This window comes from Myotis daubentonii, chromosome 18 (genome assembly GCF_963259705.1).
Source record: "Myotis daubentonii chromosome 18, mMyoDau2.1, whole genome shotgun sequence".
Taxonomy (NCBI): Eukaryota; Metazoa; Chordata; class Mammalia; order Chiroptera; family Vespertilionidae; genus Myotis; species Myotis daubentonii.
Genome location: NC_081857.1, coordinates 7,517,336 through 7,523,853, shown reverse-complemented (window position 1 = coordinate 7,523,853; position 6,518 = coordinate 7,517,336).

Below are 6,518 nucleotides of genomic sequence, written 5' to 3'. Positions count from 1 at the left end.
CCACCCCGCCTTCACCACACTATTGTCTGTCCATGGGTTATGCATATATGCATATAAGTTCTTTAGTTAATCTCTTCCCCCCCACACCTTCCCTCTAAAGTTCTTCAGTCTGTTGCATGCTTCAATGTCTCTGGATCTATTTTGTTCATCGCTTTATTTTGTTCATTAGATTCTACATATAAGTGAGATCATGTGATATCTGTCTTTCTCTGACTAGCTTATTTCACTTAGCACAATACTCTCTGGGTGCCCATGCTGTCTCAAAGGGTAAGAGATCCTTCTTTATTACAGCTGCATAGCATTCATGGTGTAAGTGTATGAGTTTTTTTTATCAACCCATGATGGGCACTTGGGTTGTTTCCAGATCGTAGCTATTTTAAATAACACTGCTATGCCCTAGCTGGTTTGGCTCAGTAAATAGAGCGTAGGCCTATGGATTGAAGGGTCCAGGGTTCGATTCCAGTCAAGGGCACATCTCTGGGTTGCGGGCTCAATCCCTAGTGTGGGGCATGCAGGAGGCAGCCAATCAATGATTCTCTCTTATTGATGTTTCTAGCTCTCTCTCCCTCTCCCCTTCTCTGAAAATAAAAACATAAAAAATCTACATAATAAAAGGTTAATATGCAAATCAACTGAACCATGAAATGACCGGTCGCTATGATGCGCACTGACCACCAGGGGCAGACGTTCAATGCAGGAGCTGCCCCCTGGTGGTCAGTGCACTCCCACAGGGGGACCACTGCTAAGCCACAAGCCAGGCTCATGGCTGGCAAGCACAGCGGCAGTGGAGGGAGCCTCTCCCGCCTCCATGGCAGCACTAAGAATGTCCAACTGCCAACTTAGGCCCGCTCTCCAGTTTCAGTTTCCCTAAGAATAGAAATAAGACAGGCATGTCCTCTTTTACCACGCTTATTCAACATAGTACTGGAAGTCTTAGCCACAGCGGTCAGACAAGAAGAAAACTAGAAGGAATTCAAATTGAAAGGAGGAAGTAAAACTGTCATTATTCACAGATGACATAATATTGTACATAGAAGATCCTAAAGGCTCCATTAAAAAAACCTCTAGATTTAATAAGTGAATTTAGCAAAGTAGCAGGATACAAAATTAACATCCAGAAATCAATGGTATTTTTGTACACCAATAATGAACTCTTAGAAAGAAAAAGAAAAAGAAAACAATCCCATGTATGATTGCAACAACAAAAAATAAGATACCTTGTCATAAACTTAACCAAGGAGGTGAAAGACCTGTATGCAGAAAACTCCAGGACATAGTAGTTTCAAATGTGCACACTACCCAAAGCAATCTATAGATTCAATGCAATCTCTATTAAAACACCAGTGGTATATTTCACAGATCTAGAACAAATACTCCACAAATCTATATGGAACCAAAAAAGACCCGAAATAGCCACAGCAATCTTGAGAAAGAACAAAGTGGGAGAGATCACAATATTGAATATCAAATACACTACAAAGCCATTGTAATCAAAATAGCCTGGTTCTGGCACAAGAACAGACATATTTTATTCTTTTTAATGCTATTGCAAATGAAATTGTGTGTTTTTTAAATTTCCTTTTCAGATAGTTTGCTGTTCATGTATAGAAATGCAATGATTTCTGTATGTTGATATTGCATCCTGAAACTTTACTGATTTTGTTTGTTCTAACAGTGTTTGTTGAGGTCTTTCAGGGTTTCAAAATATAAGATTATGTCATGTGCAGACAGAGATCATTTTATTTCTTCCTTTCTGTTCTGGATGCCTTTTATTATTTATTTATTTATTTATTTATTTATTTATTTATTTATTTATTTATTGCTGAATTACTCTGGCTAAGACTTTCATTACTATGCTGAATAGAAGTAGCAAAAGCAGTCATTTTTGTCTTTTCCCTGACTGTAGAGGAAAAGATTTGTTTTTCATCACTGACTACAGTGTTCACTGTAAGTTTTTCATATATTGTGTAGAGATAAGTTCCTCTATGCCTAATTTGTTGAGGGCTTTTATCATAAAAGGGTGTTAATTTTTTTTTTTGCAGTTGATGTTTATCTTTTTTTAAAAATTTTTTTTCTTTATTAAGGTATTACATATGTGTCCTTATCCCCACACTGCCCCTCCATCCCCCTACTCATGCCCTCACCCCCCTGGTGTCTGTGTCCATTGGTTAGGTTTATATGCATGCATACAAGTCCTTTGGTTGATCTCTCCCCCTTACCCCCACCCTCCCTTACCTTCCCTCAAGGGTGTTAAATTTTGTCAAATGCTTTTTCTACATCTGATAAGATGATCATGGTGTTCCGGTCAAGATGGTAAACTAGGTACTCTCTTCTTCCGACAACCACATCAAAGTTACAACTAAACTACAGACTAACCATCATTCAGAACCAGCTGAAATCTGGCTGAATGAAACTCTGACAACTAGGGAATTAAAGAAATAGCCATATTAAGACTGGTAGGAAGGGCAGAGTCATGCAGACTGGTCCCACACCCACGCATGAGGAGTAAAAGTCAGAAGGAATATCTCAGCTGTGGAGGTCCTCCCTGAGGAGCAAAGGGCCCCAGCCCCACATACAGCCCCCCAGCCCAGGGTTCCAGTGCCAGGAACAGAAGTCTCCATAACTTCAGGCTGTAAAAACCAGTCAGAATTGAGGCTGAATGAGATGGAGACTACTTACCTAATCCCTCCAGAATTTGGCAGTTCTTAATCAGTGAGGCATGGCGATATGTTCTTTGCCTGAATTCAATAAGACCAGCTTCCAATTGTGATTTTATTAACCAAGGCTTTGACTGGAATGTCATGTCTGAGACAGACATGGATTCTGGATGTCACCAACAAGCATTAAGGATGAAGACTGACTTTGTTGTTGTTGTTAATCTTCACCCAAGGATATTTTTTCATTGATATTTTAGAGAGAGTGGAAGAGAGAGGGAAAGACAGAAACATCGATGTGAGAGAAACACATTGATTAGCTGCCTCCTGCATGAGCCCTGACCAGGGCCAAGACCAGGGAGGAGCCTGCAACCAAGGTACATGCCCTTGACCAGAATCAAACCCAGGACCCTTTGATCCACAGGCCGATGCTCTAACCAGTGAGCCAAACTGGCTAGGGCTGAAGACTGATTTTAAAGCTAATGAGAAGCCCTTGGAGAAATGGTCTGGTACCTTATCTATTCACTAGAGGCCCAGTGCACGAAATTTGTGAATGGGTAGGGTCCCTAGCAGCTGCCGGCTGCCAGCTGGGACCTTCCTTCATTCCATGCCACCCCCTGGTGGTTAGCGCACATCATAGCGAGTCATTGAACTCCTGGTCGAACTCCCAGGGGGACACTTTGCATATTAGGCTTTTACATAGAGATATGGTTCATGGCAGTCTTTCCAGGTAAGGAATGAAGGTTGTGTTCCTGAGAGATGGCAAGGAAGGAACCTCAAGATATTTTGAGAACCTCAAGAACTTGAGGAATTCACCCAAGTCTATAGGTATTGCAGGAAAACCTGATGGCAACCAGGTGGCTTAGCTTATTTGCCCTGAGGGGCTAATTAAAACTTAATCATGAGATTCCAGCAAAGCAGACTTAAAAGAGCAATTGTTTATACAAATAAATACAAATAATCAGGCCAAATTGGAACTGGACTTAATACAGTAAATAGGTTGGTTTTAATTTGGCTCTTTAATAAAAATGAAGTTAATTTAGGGGGAAAATTGTGTCTCAATAGCCTTTAATACACAGTTACAAATATTAGACTCTAGTTCAATTACAAGCTTTCTTTTTCACCTATAAACTAAACTGAATCCTGAATTTTTCTAATTTTCTTAAATATTTGACTACAACTCTTGAAACTAATGTTTCCTTTTTCTCCCATCCTTTGACTTGAAATTAAAATGTTTTTCCTTTTATCAGACCATTTGTCATAATTCTTATCATTCTAAGTTTTGCTCCAATAATCCTGAAATTTGTAACAAGGCCTACTCAGGAAATATTATCGCTAGACACCATCACAACCTCCTTCTATGCCCAGGCCTCTCATCCCTCTGATAGAAATCAAGGATCTCCTGGCTCTGAAGGAAAATATCATCCCTCTTCAGCAGGAAGCAGCTACAGAAGAGAACCTGTGCCCTTTTCTCTGACAGAATTCAGAGCCAAGATCCTTGAGGGGGGAATGTGGCAGACAGTTAGACATGAGCAGAGCAAGGATGATGGGCCAGGTACAGAAGGTCACCAGAGTGGGCAGCCCTGGGTCCTAGCAATGGACAATTTAGGGTAGGTCCTTCCTCCCCTAGCATATCGCTAGTCATGACGTTATCGCTGGAGATAACGTCGAGGCCTCAGTTGTATTTCAGCTCCAGGCCCAGAGAAGCAGCAAAACCAGACAAGCAACACCGCAGCTGACCTCAGAACCATCTGTATTGACTAATGACCCTCTGCCCTGGCACAGACCAAGCAATCAGTGGAGACCTAGACCCTGAAAGGACACACCTGGAAAACTGAATATTCTATTGAGATCTTTTCCTGGGACTTCCCCTAAAATCTCCACTCTTAAACCCCTAGAATGGAAGACCCAGCTTGCTCACTCTCCCAGGAGCACACCTGCCTGCGATTTTCCCTTCCCCCTTCCCCATTCCCCGTGACATATTACCATTAGCTTCCTCATTCCAAGCTCCATGGGCCCTTCCTTTGCCTCTGTAACTTATTTCCTAAGCCCATTTCTTCTATGAATTACTTCTTTACCTCTGTGATTTTATAAACTAGAGGCCCAGTGCATGAAATTCATGCAGTTGGGGGAGGGGTCTCCTTAGCCCAGCCTGTGCCCTCTCACAGTCTGGGAGCCCTGCGATCTACCACCCTGTAGAGGGAGGCCCCACCAACCCGCCGCAGCACTACCACTGGATAGCCGGGGCCTCCCTCTTTGGGGCAATCGATTGCACCCCACAGAAGAAGGTTCCGCCCACCTGCCGCAGCCCACTGGTCGGTTGGTGGCCTGGACCTCCCTCTTTGGTACGATCATGGGGTGATGGTGGAACCCCTGACCAATCGCATCCCACCCACCTTGGCTGGCCTGGTGCCAGTGGGTGTCATAGCGTGGTTGTCCAGATGGTTGTTCCGCTGTTCAGCCGTTCAGTCGATTTGCATATTATGCTTTTATTGTCATAGGTGTCCTCTTATAGTTTGAATCTTGGCTCTGAATTTTTTCCCAGCTGGAACCCAAGTACCGAAGGTTGTTGAAGTACCCAGATCTGGTCTGACTCCACCTGGTGCCATTCCTGCTGCCACCAACAGTGTTGGCTGGAACATCCTAGGCACTGAATAAAGACTCACTAAACTAAAAGCAGTTATTTTATTTGCCCATTATGAGAAAGAATAATTTGGGAGGCATGCTAGGAATCTGGTCACAATAACTCAAAAGCTGGATTTGAGGTAAACTAAGACAGTAAGTGAAACTATAAGCCTCGTTACAAAAAGAAAAGTCCTAAGAATGGGGGTTGTAGTTTCGAGGGAAGTTTTTTATTTGTTTTCATATGAGAAAGACTTGAGTACAATGTTAAAGGAAGAAGTATATGATCCCTTTTGCATGTATGTCCCTACTGTATTGTTTGTTTTTTTAATTCATTATTCATTCAACAGTTTTCTTATTGAGCACCAACTATATGTGAGGAACTGACTGGTACAAATGCTAGGAAGACTTACGTAAATAAAACAAATAAATCCCTTCCCTTCAAGGAAACTGTGTTACCCTCTCTTGATTCTAAAACTCCTTAAATTTCTTGAAGGAAGGCTCCCTGGCTCCCTGCCGTCCTGCCAGGGCTCCTCTGTGCTCTGCCTGTGACCAGGTCACACCGCCTCACCTGAGCTCACTGGGCCTGTCCATGCTATAGGCTGGATCTTCCTCCAGGACAAGACCTCGTCTCTTGTCCCTGCATCCTCAAAGCCTGGCAAAGCATGAGGTGGGAAGAGGAAGACTGACTCTAGGAAGCAGGTAACTCCACACAGGAAAGCTTACATTTATTTGCTGATTTGTTCTAACCTTAAGGAGCTGCTTATGTGCTAAGTATCTTGTTCAAAGTCACCAAGAAGCTTGGGTCTCAGTGGAGCTGAAAGGTCCTGACCTCTTGCCGATTCTGATACTTGATTACAAGCGCAACACCCACTGGATATTTTCATTTTAAATAAATGACTACTGCTAGACTTTCTTTCGTGCAGTGCCTGAAAGACTGAAGAGATAATGGGAGAAATAAGATATTTAGAAATAAGAAATATACTTCAGGGATTTTTCATAATGAAATGTAATGACCTGTCACTATTGACTAAAATAAATGATTCCCTGAAATTCTTATGGCTCTTTCCTTCCTCCTTAGGCCAACAACCATCCACCCATCCCCATCTGTCTCTTCTCAGAATAGGCAATTTCCTGTGCCTTCATCTGAGGAACAATGGAGTGCTAATGAACTCACACTGCCCCCTCCTGGCCTACCCATTCCCTAACAAGGAGCACATCTATCCACTCTTGCCTGACCCT